At 38.4% G+C, this 17543-nt stretch overlaps 1 protein-coding gene and 2 non-coding genes across 9 annotated transcripts in view; 2 read left to right on the plus strand and 1 right to left on the minus strand.

The window, feature by feature from the left end:
• The window catches only part of shisal1b (shisa like 1b), a 105063-nt gene that overhangs the window by 14308 nt on the left and 73212 nt on the right, over nt 1-17543 (plus strand). For 3 of the 7 annotated variants that reach the window (XM_077517378.1, XM_077517383.1, XM_077517382.1), the window contains exons 1-3: nt 8219-8465; nt 9054-9165; nt 16636-16728. The exons of 1 other annotated variant lie outside the window; for it this stretch is intronic. The gene's annotated coding sequence lies outside the window, so the exon portion shown is untranslated. Of the gene's footprint in view, nt 1-8218; nt 8466-9053; nt 9166-16635; nt 16729-17543 lie in introns of those variants that run through there. 3 more of the 7 variants (XM_077517379.1, XM_077517384.1, XM_077517381.1) reach the window with 2 other exon arrangements.
• Nucleotides 2631-2704, minus strand: trnan-guu (transfer RNA asparagine (anticodon GUU)). Its single transcript has one exon. It is a non-coding gene; the product is annotated as a tRNA-Asn (tRNA).
• trnas-aga (transfer RNA serine (anticodon AGA)) lies at nt 5330-5411 on the plus strand. Its single transcript has one exon. It is a non-coding gene; the product is annotated as a tRNA-Ser (tRNA).

Here is a 17543-nt window from a genome sequence, read left to right on the forward strand (position 1 = left end):
AAATTTTTACTAGTTTTACTGTAGTTTTCCGTCTTGTTGCCACAGACGGTTGAGCTCTCTCAAACCTCTCAAACGCATAACAATGAGGATATTAACTATGTGCGCACTATTTAAACATGCCTGGTGGATAACTTAATTCTCTCACCAGTTAAAGGTCAGCCACACAGCAACTTGGCTGGCAAAATGAGACGGACAGAATACCAAATAGGGAGAGCAATGTTAAGTGGCTGAAAACCATATCAGATATATATTTGGAGTCAAGGTATTGATGCCTGTGAGAATGAAACCTTACCGTACAATGATGGTGATGTTTTTTTTTGTTTTTTGTTTTTTTAAATCACGCAACCATTTATTTACATGCCTGAGGTGCATTGGCCGGTATGAATTGTATTTCATGGCGCGCTTCCAGTACGTCTGAAGCATGGAATGCATTTTACATGAGCTGAAGCTAATCCACAGCGGGCTGATTAGGTGCTAAAAAGGGAGTAATTCACCAGATAATGAATGCTGCTCGATAAAAATGTTCTGCAAATGTCACTGATGACGTATAATCCCTCATTAACTGTCATTTTTTTCCTCCCCTTTTCCTCTTTCACTCATGGATTTTTAGCCCTGTCCTCTTACCGTCTGTGGTCATTTTTTATTTTTTAAAGTCAGATGAGAATGTTGACGTTCAACAATTTCAACGCATGAGACAACTTTCAAATTCAAACCAAATGGAAATTCTGAAAAACTGTCCAACATCCCTGGGTGGAATCAAACCATCAACCTCTCAGTTAACTCATTCACTCCCGCCCATTTTCACTGAAGCAACCCCTTGACTGGATTTTGACTGCTTTTTCAAGGCCCACAGAGTTTTTTGTTCTATTGCTATAAAACATGGAATCTACCAAAAGAAAAATTTGCATCTCTTCTTTCATCAGGAAAATAAATAAATATTTATATCTGTTTCCGTTTTGCAGCAATTGGTATTAGAATATAGCTAAGTGTCATCACAAATCTGTTTAAAACTGTGGGGAAAAGAGTTTTTTGCAACATGGCTCTGTTTGAGCTCTTATACTCTGCTGCCACCTGCTGACGGTTTTTGTAATAACTACCATTGCTTCAAGCGTTTTCTTCAGTTCAGAGGCTGCATCAAAGCCTTCTGTATGCTCTAGCATAAAAAACATTTTAAAATAAATAAATAAATAAAAACGTATAAATACGTCTTTGGGAGCAAACGAGTTAACAGCCAAATGCATTGACCAATTGCACCACAGAGACATTATAGGTATGGCTTTTTGTAGTTTTTGAATTTCAACACGGGACAATTGACCCAATACCAATGGGGAATTCCAAATAACTGCAGCATTCCCTTTGGTGGGCTCAAACCACCAACCTTTCAGTTAACAGCCAAAAACATTGACCCATTGCGCCACAGAAACACACTGTTCGAGTTCTGTGGATCAACCTCCGTTATTGTCTGCCGGAGGCAGGCCTCGCAGCCACTCAGTAATTGACAAAGTAGCCGTGGGGCACGCTAATTAGCATATGCTATCAGCAAGCAGATATGCTAGTTGCTAGCAGTAAGTTTAGCCCACGGTATTTGTCATGCTAATTTATCACTAGCTTACCTTGATGAATTTCCTATACTTTTCGTGGTCGCCATCTTTTTTTCTTTTTTTTTTTGTCCAGAAACTGCACCTTCTTCTCGGCATTCGTACTTCTGTTTCTTTATGGTTTTTAAATAATCGTATAATTAGATTTTCAGAAAAATACGAGATGGATTGATGTACAGTACATCTTTCTGCAGCATCAATTATCACTCCCGTGCAGTTGCAGATCATTTTGATTACATGATTGGTTTAATAAGCTTTTCAGCAGTCACTTTGGGTGCAGTCGAATCACATTGCCAGAAGACGAGCTGATGGGATGAATTGTTATGTTGACAGCCGGTGAAAGTCTCGTACAAAGTTTTGTTCCAAAGCAAGATGTGGAGAACTGTGAGGCGCCTTGAAATCTGATTCCAGCTGCGCTGTCTGAGAAGTCAAGCATCTCATCATGATGACAGAGTGCATATTCAAGGTGGGAAAAAAACCCCCACAACAGGAGTCTCTTCAACAGGTGCACATGCTTTGATTAGGGGGATGCTGCAAGTGGTTCGTGAGTGTTCGGGCTTTGTTTTTCATTCTGTTATTGTCACAAAGATAATTACACAGGATTTGTTTTTGTCTCTGGATTTCAGTCTGTAATGGAAGGCTGCTAGGTGCGATCAGGTAATATAATTGTCTTTATGGGTTACGTGTGCCGGTTTTTAACAGCCTGATTTTGAATATGTGAGAACCTTGTGTCGTTTCTGCTCTTACGTGTGGTGTACTCACAATGACCAACGGCGCAACATTTAACCACATCTCCACTGACAATTGTGATCAGACTGACCTGTGAGGCAGCCGGGTGCCAAACAATACAAATGAGTTCTAAGTAGAGTATGGAATAGAAGCGACAAGGCGTGGTGCTGACCTCAAGTGTGGTCAAGAAACAAAATGTCCTCTCTGTAACGAAATTTGCACATTTTTGATTGCGGTAACATATGACAGGAAAAATATCTTCATTGGTATTTAAACCTTAAAGATCACAGAAGAATACAACTTCGTCCCTGGGTGGGCTCGAACCACCAACCTTTCGGTTAACAGCCGAACGCGCTAACCAATTGCGCCACAGAGACATTCTTGTATCGGCAAGTAACACCTTATTGGTTGCTTGAACGCTATTCATACGCTTATTTTTCTTAAACTGTTCTACACTAGAAGTGAGCAAACGCCATGTCATGACTAGGGTCATGCAAGGGTTATGCTTACTGTCGTGACTAGGGTCATGTAAGGGTTATGTTTACTGTCATGTAAGGGTTATGTTAGGGTCATGACCATGAGGTCAAGTGTCTGTTTTGAACTGATGTAATCTGCATCTAGTTTCAACTGGTAATACGCTATGTGATGTCAGAAGCTATGTGATGTCAGGAATCTTTAACTCATTCACTCCCTGCCATTTTCACAGAAGCAGTCCCGTTCGCTCCCGGCTGTTTTACTGGATTTTGTCTGATTTTGCACGGCCCACAGAATATTGTGTTCTATTGCTATAAAAGCATGGAACCTATCAAAAGAAAGATTAAAGTCTCTTCTTTCATCAGGAAAAAAAAGTATCTTTCAATCTGTTTCCGTTTTGCAGCAATTAGCATTAGAAGAGAGCTAAGTTTCATCAGTTTTCGCAAATCTATTTAAAATTGTAATTGAGCTTTTTTTTCTACATGGCCCTGTTTGATCTCCTTTGCTCTGCTGCCACCTGCTGGCCGTTTGTGTAATAACTACCATTTCTGCAACCGTTCTTTGCAGTTGAGAGGCTGCATCAAAGCCTTCTGTATGCTCTAGCATAAAAAACAACAACAAAAAACCGTATAAATATGTCTTTGGGACACTTAGAGCATTAAAAAAAACGTATTTATACGTTATTGGGAGTAAATGAGTTAATCTCTTTTATCTGGTCAACAGCCAATCAGATAATACCGTGTCAGTTCTGTTACCCACATGTCTAGCCACAGCCAATCAGATCGATTCGTTGTCTATATAAATTGGTATGAGAAGTGTGTGTTTTTGTCGGATTATTACCTCTGTTCCTCTGTGCACCTCCACAGCCCAAGTTAGCTTAGCATCTTGTGATTCTCGGTGCCTTCTCGTTGTTTCTTGTCAAGTCAAGTTAGTTCCACGCCTCTTGATGTTACGCGAATAAAGAGTCAAACTCTTTATTTGTGTCTGCGCTACAGCGTATGCTACACTCCATCAGAATACACAAACTACAAAATAGAAACGTTTGAAGGACAAGGCACTTGACATGTTCCCGCAGGCTTCAATTTTGGACGTGGTGCGCTCATTTGATGTTGCTGATGTGCGATTGTCATGTGCGATCATGTCAGACGGGAGGAGAGAAGAAAGCGAAAAACCTTTTCAACTCAAGGGAGCAACCAGGGAACTCCTTTCCATTCTCTTGTTGTCATAGTAACCTATTAGCCCACGGGAGGGTTAGCATGCTTAGACATCTTTATTTTCGTATGTACATCATTTAACTTAAATCTGTGGTTCCTTTGCGAACGAACGCACAGTTTCTTGCCACGTAAGAAAGAAACGATATAAACGCCGTCAAATATTTACTTGTGTGTGCAACACCCTCATACATATATAGCGTATGTATATTTTACTTGTAAAATACAAGCTGTTTCTCTCATTAGCAAAGATGTCATTGTGACAGGAGCACATACGGCAGGGCACTTTTTGCACCAGGTGCCAGATGGTGGCCCGTGCGTTGCATTCATGCAACAGGGCAAGTATGGGCTAAACCAGTGGTCCGCAACCTGCGGCTCTGGAGCCACATATGGCTCTTTCGTCCCTCTCATGTGGCTGGCTGCATGTGGGTGAAAAAAAAAAAGTATAAATTAAGATTTTTTTTACATATTTATTTGTATTTTATAGATAAAATATTATTAAAATGCATTCTTTATTAGATAACAAAATGAATAATTAAATATTCAAAAAATGTCGGAGTCCATATTTTTGAATTGTCATAAAAGGAGAGACAAAAGGTAGATTTTTTTTAACTCCTTTGCTCCCAATAACGTGTAAATACGTTTTTTAATGTTTTAAGTGTCCCAAAGACGTATTTATATGGTTTTTTTTGTTTTTTGTTTTTTATGCTAGAGCATACAGAAGGCTTTGTTGCAGCCTCTCAACTGCAAAGAACGGTTACAGAAATTGTAGTTATTACACAAACGGCCAGCAGGTGGCAGCAGAGCAAAGGAGATCAACCAGGGCCATGTAGAAAAAAAAGCTAAATTACTTAGAATTTTGAATAGATTTGTGAAAACTGATGAAACGTAGCTCTCTTCTAATGCTAATTGCTGCAAAATGGAAACGGATAGAAACATACTTTTTTTTCCTGATGAAAGAAGAGACTTTAATCTTTCTTTTGATAGGTTCCATGCTTTTACAGCAATTGAACACAATATTCTGTGTCCCTTGCAAAATCAGTCAAAATCCAGTAAAACAGCCAGGAGCGAACGGGATTGCTTCTGTGAAAATGGCTGCGAGTGAATGTTAAATTATGTCCAAAAAGTAACCATGGAAAAGCAGAAAATTACCATAAAATGTCCATGAAATTGCCCAAAATGTCACATAAAACGTAACCATAAAATGCTCAAAAAAAAAGAAGAAAATCCATCCATCCATCCATCTTCTACCGCTTATCCGAGTTCAGGTCGCAGGGGCAGCAGCTTTAGGAGGGAAACCCAGACTTCCCTGTGTGTGTTGTCGTGGCCGAGTGGTTAAGGCGATGGATTAGAAATCCATTGGGGTCTCCCCGCGCAGGTTCGAGTCCTGCCGACAACGTGACCTTTTGGGCAGCATGGTGATCGAGTGGTTCGCATGTCCGCCTCCCAGCACTGAGGACTCGGGTTCGAGTCCAGGCTCCTGTCTTCCTGGGTGTAGTTTGCACGTTCTCCCCGTGCCTGCGTGGGTCTTCTCCGGGTATTCCGGTCTCCTCCCACATTCCAAAGACATGCATGGCAGGTTAATTGGGTGCTCCGAATTGTGAGTGTGAGTGGTTCTTAGTCTCTGCGTGCCCTGCGATTGGCTGGCAACCAATTCAGACCAGCTGAGATAGGCTCCAGCAACCCTTGTGAGAGAAAAGCGGTCAAAAAAATAGGTGGAGAAGATGAACATCCATCCATCCATTTTCTTGACCGCTTATTCCTCACAAGGGTCGCGGGGGGTGCTGGAGCCTATCTCAGCTGGCTCTGGGCAGAAAAATCGCAGAAAAGAAGAAAATGTCTTGGTTTTTTAAAAAGGCAAAAAAGAAGAAGAAAAAAAATCCCTAAAATTACCATAAAATGTCCCAAAAAAATGTTAGAAAATTGATTGCACAAAAAGGCAGAAAAACATGCCAAAAATAGTTATAAAATGTCCAAAAAAGGAAGAGGCAAAAAATTACCACATGTCCATAAAATTGCCAAAAGTGTCAAAAATTTGACATAAGGCAGAAAAAAAAAGTCTAAAAATGTATGAAAAAAAATAATCCAAAATGAATTTCTACATATTTAATGCTGCATATTTTTGTGTTCTCGTGCATCTCTAGTTAGCTCTTAGGCCTTCAATACATTAGACTAACTAACACAATCGCACTTTTTCCTTTTTCACAATCTTCCAAATGTTTGGCGGCTCCAGACAGATTTTGTATTTTTTTTTTGTCAATTTATTTGGCCTATATGGCTCTTTTGACAGGAAAGGTTGCTCCCCCTGGCCTAAACAAAGTAGATGAGAGTACTGAATGCAATTAATGGAGCACCCTTGTCAAAACAAAATGATTTAAGCCTGACACGAACATAAATTAAAATACCTTTACAATATAGCGTGAATTTACCAGTCTGGGTTCTCCCCATCCTGGTAAATGAGCGACATGCGTCTGATCATTTCCACCAGTACAAAACGTATAATACAGAAGTCCTTCTCAACTCTGCACACTGCGTTATCTCCGTTTGGACAGCTGGCTTAATAGCCGGCGTGGTCGCCATGGAAACCGCACTCCTTTTCTGACAGCCAGAAGAAACGCGACGCCCAGCCGTTTGTTGTCATGTGAATGCTCTCTGATTCTACGGACACAGTGGAAGGTATTTCCTTCCTAAGTGCTCCTTGATTGCAATACTAGCAACTGCCGCTTGCGTTTGAAAGGAACAAAACTGCAGCAACATCTTTACAGCCAGGACTTTTTTCCCCACCCCTGCAAGTCTGTACATTTGAGAACCAAGTATAGGGATGTTACTTTTGATATATTAAAAAAAACAAAAACAAAAAAACAAAAAAACAACAACTATATATCTCAGTATAGCATTTTTTCCTGAAAATTACATGCCATTTTTTACAACATTGTTTGATGATGTTGTAAATACGAGTTTGTCCCCCAATATACAACCCCCCATTTAAAAATTGAAGAAAATGCAACAACAAATAGGGCTGTGTTTAAAATATTGATATATCGATATCGTATTGATATGCCTTTTCATATCCCAATATCGATACATAAAACCATGTATCGATATATCATTTTCCACATTTGCACAAAAACTGTCACAACAATGTGAATGTCGTGAGTGTCAGTGTTTTTTTTTGTCACTTTATTTACACAGGCTGTGCTATGGTTGTAATTGATTTAAATTATTATTTATTGCTTTTATAAGGCCATGTTAAATAAAACTTATTAATTATTATTATTAATGTAACTGCAATGGATTCAATTCTTAATGCAAATATTCATATTTTTACTAATGGATTCAATTAGAGCAATATGTTTATACTATTTGCAGCATTGACTGTCTAAAATATGTGCTGCATGAATTCCTCAATTGAATCGAAAATCGTTGTGAATCGAATCGATTCTGGAAATCTGAATCGATACACAGCCATTTTTGTCCCCGTTATTAACGGAAAAAAAAAAAAAAAAAAAGCTAAATCAAACTTGTCAGTTGGGTTTTCCTATCAAGTCACGAGTCGGTTCCTGCAACTTCACAGCTGCACGTGCAGGACATTTTTCCTCACATCCTCCATTACTGAAAGGCTGGCGCAGGTGTGCGCCTCTGCTCTGATTCATCCTGCTAACAATCCTCCAATTTGTAGCTTTGCTATTTCCGGACGTCTCGAGTCGACGTCTGCAGACTGAGCCAAGTCATCCGGCTCCAGGAATAGATTTGACTTGCACACCCACGCATCTCAAATGCTATCCAGAGCGGCAGTTGTCCACCACTGTTACTCTCCTGTAAACTTGTAAATTTAGCATCTTGATGCTTGCTGAACTGAGCTCTCGAGGAAAAAGTTCCTAACATACTTTTAGCGTTTGGTGAAATAAGGCACAAGTGTAGAAGTCACAACTAATGACAACATGCAAGTTATTCCAGGCCGTTAACTAACCTGTCATGTCTGGGGTCACGCCAGGGTTAATTTTGAGTTCATGACATGTTAAGTTTGGGTTCATGACCGTGAGGTCAAGTGTCTGTTTTGTACTGATGTAAACATCATCTGGTTTCAACTGGAAAGACGCTATGTGATGTTACGTGATGTCAGGACCTGTGTGATGTCAATCTTTCATCCTTTACTGAGTGACAACTAGGGATGTCACGATAAGGGCAATATAATATTGTGATATTGTGATATTAAAACTGCCACAATATCGTCGTCGTCATGTTCACAATATTTAAAAGGAACACATCTGTTAAAAAGTCAGGTTGATTTCCATTTGTGCAGTTCTAGCACCCTCTAGTGGCTAGTTTATTAGTGCAATTTAATTTTCATTAGGGATGTTTTGGCCTTCTATATTCAAAATCTATGCTAATTGTCAGATGAAGGGGAACCTAATTTGCTTGTGAAGCGATCAACGTGTGCTTGCATTAGCAAGTAAGTGCCTCAATATTGTTATTAGAGATTGTAGGTGGTTTATATGCATTGCTGTTATGTAAAAAAGCACAATATTGTGCTTTTTTCAAGTATGAGCTCTCTTTTTTTTACAATATTGTGACCTTTTTTTTTAAATATCGCCAAAGCCCCCACAATATCGTGATCATTATCGTATCGTGACCTTCATATCGTGATATTATCGTATCGTGATGTTTGGATATCGTTACATCCCTAGTGACAACCAAACAGATCGATTCACTGTCTGTAGCAGCGCTCTGAGAAGTGTTTGTGTTTGCCGGATTATTGCTTTCTGTTCCTCTGTGCGACTCTCTTTGTTTCTCGTCTAGTCAAGTTTGTTCCGCGCCTCTCGATGTGAATAAGTAGTTAAAATCTTATTTGTGTGGGATCCAACCTTCAGCGCATGACTTCACCACACCGGAACACAACAGCTAGCTAAAGCGCGTAGCTTACCGAAACAAAAAGTTTGTGTTGCCTTCATGGCTCGTCCAGACCATGGGAAACGAGCTAACCCGTGACCCACCCACAAGGGCTGCTACAAATGTACTAAGAGAAAATATCATTCCACAGTTTGTCAGACAGTCCAGCTGTCAACGCACAAGACTGTGTGATGGATGAAGATGTTAGAGGAGTAAAAGGTGGACCGGATAACGAGTAACCTTGCCTGCTGGCGTGTACACCTGTGAGTACCTCACTCCACTCGAGTCCTGTTTTTCCATATACTTTCAGCTGCCTCCATGGAAGTCTTGTAGAGCCAATTAAAGTGTCATGTTTTTGCGCCACGGCAACCCAAGATGCTCGGCGTGTCGACAACTTTTTTATTTCCCGTTAATATCAAAGTACAACTCTCCTCGCTGATATGGCTAATTGCTCTCTGCGTTGTGGTTTGTTGAGTAATAATCAAGCATCCAAAAAGTAAAACAAGCAGAGAGCCGCCATTATACGTTCTGTTGTTTGCACTTCCCTCACTCTCCGTGCCTCTATTTACTTGCTTCTGATTGTAACGCTCATTTAAATGAGCGGGTTGACGTTGCGTGAAATTGAAATTTAACTTATAAAAGCGACTGTTGCGGATAGGGCAAAAAAAAACAACCCGGGTCTTTTAGTGACGGCTAATCCATTTACTCAGTGACTTTAAACACAAACATCAAATGCAGGTAAGGTGAAATGCATTCATTTGGTTCACTGTGAACATCTGTGTACTCGTTTTATATACCACTTATCATCGGTGGGATGGAAGACTGGTAAAGTACTCGCCAGACTGGTTTCCAATCAACCAGGGCACAGAAACGAATAAGAACTCACTCACAGTTACAAAAAAAAAAAAAAAAAAAAAAAAAAAAAAAAAAAAAAAAAGAGGACGATTTAGTCTTCAACAAGCCTCATAATTATTTTTGAGAATAGAAAAAGAAAATCTGCTCCACCATGAGAACATGCAAACTCCACAAAACTGTTATTTTATTGTAGTACTTTTTTTTTGTGTTGTAGATGACCTTGAGTGTCTTGAAAGGCACCTAAAAATGTAATAAATAAATTATTCGTATTATTAAGGCCAAACCGAACCCGAATGTGAAAACGACTCAACCACCGTGCTGCCCCAGCGGAATGTGACAATAAAGTCTGTACACTACAACTGACACGGCAAGATTTTTTATTTAGTTTTATAAAAGCGCTCCTCGTGTCAATCGTGAGTAGAGCCACTAAAAAGTCTCAGAAACTAATGCCAACAAAAAAGAAGAAAGTTTGAAGAAGGCATTTCAGGGTCAATCTGGCAATTTTCATTGGTCCTTCAGTTCAAAGACCAACTTATTCTGACTGACGTTGCATGAAATTGAAATTCTGTTTTAAAGGCTACTCTTGCAGAGAGGGACAAAATAAGTGGTCTTTTAGTGACCATTAAACCATTTACTCGGTGACCTAACCTCCATCAGAAATTCAAATGCAGATTCAGTGGATTTTTTTCCCCCTCAGATATGTAATTGCCTTCGTTTACCGGTACTCCTTGCTGTCAAAACATTTTTAATTACTGTTTAATGACTTTAAAATTCTTACAAGTGACGGTAACTTATAAAGCTGGTTGGTAGACAAGAAAGCATTTCCCCCCCCCCAAAATGATATACAGTAAATCCAATGCGCTTAATCAGAGAAAATTAGATTTTATTCTGTTCAAGTATTTCCTGACCTCATCTCCGCAAAAGGAATTGACTCTCTACGTCATGAATGTACGAAAGCGTAGAGCCGCCAATGTAGAGTAAACATTTTTGGCTGGCGAGTATATTCGAACATACTCGCAAATATATTCGATCATAGTCGCAAATATGTTCGAACATACTCGCAAATATGTTCGAACATGCTCACAAATATGTTCGAACATACTCGCAAATATGTTTGAACGTATTGAAATATGTTCGAACATAGTCGCAAATACGTTCGGACATACTCGCAAATATGTTCGAATATAGTCACAAATACGTTCGAACATACTCACAAATGCGTTCGAACATACTCGCAAATATGTACAAACATACTCGCAAATACGTTCGAACATACTCGCAAATATGTTTGAACATACTCGCAAATATGTTTGAACATACTCGCAAATACGTTCGAACATACTCGCAAATACGTTCGAACATACTCGCAAATATGTTCGAACATACTCGCAAATATGTACAAACATACTCGCAAATACGTTCGAACATACTCGCAAATATGTTTGAACATACTCGCAAATATGTTTGAACATACTCGCAAATACGTTCGAACATTAGGGGTGTGAATTGCCTAGTACCTGACGATTCGATTCGTATCACGATTCACAGGTCACGATTCGATTCGATACCGATTAATCCCGATACGAATGGTCACGATTCGATACCGATTAATCCCGATACGAATTTATAAGTTGATTGTTGCGATTTTTTTTCATTCATATTTAAAAAAGACTAATCAGTAAGCTTGTAGAGTGTAAGATTTATATGAAAATGTATTATTTATTTATCTGAAATTTCAGTCTTATAGAGGTTGTAATCTGTTTCATGTTTGAACAGCATTAAAATAAAATATTAAGGCTTAATGTGCCGTTCATATAACATTCTTCCATGCTCAAGGTGTGAATCCTAAAAAAAAAAAAAAAAAAAAAAAAAAAAAATCGATTCTGCCGATTATTGAATCGATTCGAGAATCGCGCGATGTAGTATCGCGATATATCGCCGAATCGATTTTTTTTTAACACCCCTATCGAACATACTCGCAAATACGTTCGAACATACTCGCAAATATGTTTGAACATACTCGCAAATATGTTCGAACATACTCGCAAATATGTTTGAACATACTCGCAAATACGTTCGAACATACTCGCAAATACGTTCAAACATACTCGCAAATATATTCGAACATACTCGCAAATACGTTCGAACATACTCGCAAATACGTTCGAACGTACTCGCAAATACGTTCGAACATACTCGCAAATACGTTCGAACATACTCGCAAATATGTTCGAACATACTCGCAAATACGTTCGAACGTACATGTTGGCTACATGCTACAAAGTTAGCATACCTTCCCATAATGCCATGGGGTATTCGCAAGCGTAATACCCCATGGCATTATGGGGCAAAAAATGACTAACTTAAATCATGCACGGCAGACATAATAAATCATAAAAGTTACAAATAAAAACTGTTTTTTGTTTACTTAATTTTCTAATGAATTGCTAATGTGGTCCAAATGCCTAAAAAATGGGGTTTTGTTTCCACGCGCGCATGCGCAAATAATACCCCGTGGCATTATGGGAAGGTATGCTAACTTTGTAGCATGTAGCCTACAAGTCCGTTGGAACGTATGTGCGAGGATTTTCGAACGTAGCCAAAAATGTTTACCCCACATTGGCAGCTCTACGCTTCCGTAAAGAAGCCATTTCGGATCAATTTAGCCAGTTCCATCGGCCCTTCAAAGCCAAACTTTTATCGAAATCTTGTCTGATTGTTATCAAATTAGTATACTAGACAGACGCTACTATACCACCCACTCATTTTAATCGGGGATTTCGTCCTTGCATGGAATGGAAGCAAAGTTTAATGGCTCACCATAAAAAATAAAAAAAAATCATCAAATAACTCCACCAATTTCCTTAAAAGCTTCATTGGCAGAAACACATGCGATACATGCAAAATCAACGGAACATGTCCTTCTGACACGTGCGTCATATTTATTTCCACCTGGCTACTTGGGTGACCCCGTCGGGCTTAAGGCAGATGCCAAACGGTGGGACCTGCATGCTCCTGACACTCATCTGCCATTACTAATCAACGTGCACTCGTATCTCCTGTCACGTCACATCATCACGAGCTACTTTTGTAAAGTGAACTTCAGTCAGGCAGGTGCATACCAACATCGGAATATACACGTGCACTCAAACGACTTCTATTTCTGTAGAGCAAAGCTAGATTGGTTTTAAAAATATATAATATAATTTTGAGAACATTTTGCCGATCTAAAAAAAAAAAAAAAAAAAAAAAAAAACTCAGGACTGTATTGCAAAAAAAAATAGCATTAGTTATATTCATTCATTAACAACATTAATACTCTGACATATGCCACCTTATAATTTCTTTCGAACAAAAATAACGTGCTAAAAATAATACAAACTGGAACGGTAATTTGGTATGTCTCAGACCAACATTAAACAATAAATATTTCGGTCGACGACAATTAGGTGTGTTCCACTATGGTCCTATAGGTGGCGGTAAATGTAGATTTAGTACATTACTGACCCTAACGGCACCAATGCAATTTGACTGTAATGTTAAAAAAAAGAAGAAGAAAAAAGACTTATTTTCATCAAAATGTATTAGTAGAATAGCTAACTAACGTAACATACCAAGAAATATAAATAAATAAATAAATTAATTAATTAATTAATTAATTAATAAATAAGAAACTTCAGGTTTACAACAAGTCATGACATAGTACAATGGTAAAACTATAGAGGACTGTCTCAGAAAATTTGAATATTGTGATAAAGTCCATTATTTTCTGTAATGAAATTAAATAAGCAAAAATGCCATACATTCTGGATTCATTACAAATCAACTGAAATATTGCAAGCCTTTTTTTAATATTGCTGATTATAGCTTTTTTTTTTTTTTTTTTTTTTTAACTTGGTCTGAGGAAATATTCTAATATTTTGAGATAGGATATTTGAGTTTTCTTAAGCTGTAAGCCATAATTCTAATTTCCTGAGACAGTCCTGTGTTAATAATATGAAAAAAGTCTGACAAATGCTACATGGTAGTTTGAAAAGTAAAACTTTTTTTTTTTTTTTTTTCTTTGAGCTTGTCTATGGCATCCTTGAGCATGTCTTTAGTGTCTGCAGGCTGTCACGTCACATTAGAGTCCTTTGAACGGCAACCAATCAAACAGAACTGACCCTGAACAAGCTGGCAAAGACTGAACGCAAACCCTGGACGTGCTTTCGGAACTGACAGACAGAATAACATCAAATACGCCAGATAAAAGGCGATTCAAGATAAATGTGATGCGCTCAATACCAAACCTCAAGTTCCGCAGTCACATTGTGCAGAAGGTAAAGAGGAATGTTGGTATCTTTGTGAAGTTTTTTTTTTTGGGATGGGACTTGTCATTTGTTGTTTGTCTTTCTATTCATTTAGGTTTTGTTCATTCGTGTTCGGCAGTGTTAGGAACATTACTCAAGATCAATAATATACTACTTATTAACTCTTTTACTGCCAAACAAAAAAAAAACCCAAAAAACACGGTGCCATTTCGCTGATTACGAGCATACACCAACAGCCCATTGAAAAGAGACACAATGCCGCCATCTGCTGGCCATAGATAGGTGGCGTTTTTGATTCCACAACCCATTGACCAGGCAGCGCTGCACTTCCATTTAAGAAAAAAAAAAAAAAAAGGTAGATGACGTAATTTCACGTTTATGGCAGCATACATTGTGATTTTACTATTCGTTATTAAACGTTTTTGGCAGTCAAAGAGTTAATAGTTACTTGCTTGAAAAAAAAAATAATGGCTTTATTTATTACTCCCTGCCAAAAAGTAGGTAGTTACTAGTTCTCATAATTATCACGATTCTCATTTAGTACAATTCAGAATCGATTTTAAATGTACATAAATCGATTTCATGTCAATTATTATATACTGTCTTGGCCTTGTTTGTGTACTGGAAACGTTGTTCATGTTGTACCCGATTTGACCACTTAGGGGCAGTGTGGTTCTGTGCGTTCTGATACACAGTTAAGTTGTAGCCACATTAGCACGATCAAGTTATGCCATTAAAAGTAGATTTTTTTGCACGGTAGGAAGAGCATATGGCGGTGAGTAATGTTAAGATGCTTCTCAGTATACACTCCTGAAGTGTTTTGTATGAATAAAGTGAGTGATAAATGTGCCGCGAGTAGCTCGCTAATTAGCATTAGCGTGTTAGACTGGAGTAAATCATGACAATTGCTCATCTATAAAACGAAGCAGAAATCATTGTCAATCAAATCATTTTGAATCCAATCGCAGACCCAAAAATGGGCAGGAATGTCAATAGTAACGACTACTTTTGAAAAATAGTAAATGTAATATTCCGCAAGCGTTCTCTTTCTTCCGGACGCCGCATGCGGATTTTCATGAAGCTGAAGAAATTACACGAGCCAGACAGGAAGTCGGGTGTCTCGCATCAAGGTAAATCCTGTATATTTCAAAATAAAACCGTTTGCGAACTCGTTTTTTTTGGGGGGGGGAAGCTAGCTAACATAGCATGAAATCAGTCAGACATTTAACACAAAAAATGAGCTCAGAATGACACTATTTAAACACAAAATGTACTTACACATGGTAGAACAGCCATGGTAGAAGTCCCAGAAATAATGTCCAAAAAGAAAAAGCATATCGATGTGACAACAGGCAAGCGTGGCTATTGTTTACAAATATATATCATATATCATTTGGGTGAACTAAACGTGATCCAGCGTGAACCACAGCATTGAAATAAAATATTAAGGCTTAATGTTCCATGAATATAACATTCTTCTCCATGCTTAAGGTGTGAAAGTTCGACGTTTTGTTGAATATTTTTCCATCAAAAATTGATGTTAAAAAAATCGATTCGGCTGCCTATTGAATCGATTCGAGAATTGGGTGATGTAGTATCACGATATATTGCCGAATCAATTTTTTTTTTAACACCCCTAGGTTTTACTGTAGTTCTTCTCCTTTTAAACCTGGTAAGTCTTACCTTCCTGTTGTTTTAGTTAGCAACATAACACAGTTTCCGAAAAATGAACTGGTTGGCTTTTTTTTTTTGTTGGTCCGAATTTCTTGTTCTTTTGGCCTCAACCTTTCTTGGCCCATCGCAACTTTTTATTGAAGGCCTTTCCTTTCCCGCTCGTTTTGTCTGCTGGCTGACCGATCACGAGCCGTCATCTAAGAAGGCGCTGTTTCATAAGTATTTGGCACATTTCAAAACCTTGCGCTACGCTGCCTGTTTATGCTTGCTGGGTGCGATTAGTCGTACGAGCGGCGCTCGCACATTTTACATTGCGCGTCATTGTTGTCAGCTGCTTGTCATCGGCGCCGCTCACATTTTTTTTCTTGCGCGCCATTGTTCTGCGGATGTAATTAAAAATCCTCTTTGACGACCACGTTCCTCTCGGAAGCGCCGGCGTCGAGGACCCGCGAGCTTTTGACGTGTTTGTCTGATTTGTCAGCGAATGAAAATGCACCGGCGGCGCCAGGCGGACGGAAAGGATGATTGGCATCTCGTGAGATTACGCAAGCTCATATCATCTCTTCCCGTGACGTTTGTCGGTCAATTATTTGCCGGTGATCTCTCACCTAGCTGGCTTCCTTTTATTGGTGGTTTGAAGGACACCACGCGGGATTCTTTCTCCTTATGTAGAATGATTCCCTTAAAAAAAAAAAAAAAAAAAAAAAAAGAATAAAGTGCTCTGTGGCTTTATAAGCACAGCAGCGTCGTATTTATTGCCCTCCCTAGTTTTTGCAGTAACTCAGCGCTCCCCCGTTTCGGCCGAGCTATTAAAATTTATATTCTGCTACTCCGGCATGATCTTGGAGATGATGATTCAGACTTGGATGATTTCACTTTGTTTGTCTTGCGCAGCCAAACACTGGAAGGAGCAGCGAAAGTTTATATGTGAGAGGAGCCTGCGTACTGTTCAGAGGCCAGCTCGAGGATACGGTTGCGATGGAGGAGGTATTGTTGATTTATGATGAAAATGTACAACTGCACTGCATCAAAAGAAAAGACAAGAGTTTTTGTTTTGTTTTTTCCTTCTTCTTCTCATTATGCTTCACTGGTGTATAGAATCAGTTAAATGAAGCTTATTGTACTCATTTGTAGTCAGTGTAGGAACAAGCATCATCACAACCTTTTTATTGATTTATGGTAATGTAATTTAAAGTGTAATTACAATCCCAAAATGCTTAACAAAGCTTATACTAGCCCCCATCTATTATAATGATCGGCTTGTTTGGAAAGCAGATTTAGAAGCAGAACAATTTGTAAACTGATTGGCTATGGAAATTGAAAAATACATACTGTATATATAATTTTTTTTACTATATCAGGGATAGAAGCCGATATTCGGCATTTTGACAAAAATCGGTATCGGCCTTTAAAAAAATTAAAAGATCTATTTAAAACTGTGTTAACGTAAGGGAGATACATTTTCAGTTAACTTCATAAGAGATGCTGCTGACTCTGGACAAAAAAATTAACATTTCAGATATTTCAAAATTTTGAAAAACTTTATTTACTGATGAACTTAATACAGAGCTATTCATTTAATTTTTAAAGACAGGCTGATGACGCTGGGAACTCCCAGAATTTTTTACTAGAATTTTAAAACAAATATTTGAAAAAAGATAAAAATAAAAAATTAAATAAAGGGATACTTGAATCATTGAGCTATTTTCAGCAGCAAAAAGTTAATATTTTGTCCAGAATGAATTTGGTAACTTCATAATTTTTCATGTACAATTAATACCTTAAAATACAAATTTTTCCAC

The sequence above is a fragment of the Festucalex cinctus genome, chromosome 3 (assembly GCF_051991245.1).
Source record: "Festucalex cinctus isolate MCC-2025b chromosome 3, RoL_Fcin_1.0, whole genome shotgun sequence".
Taxonomy (NCBI): domain Eukaryota; kingdom Metazoa; phylum Chordata; class Actinopteri; order Syngnathiformes; family Syngnathidae; genus Festucalex; species Festucalex cinctus.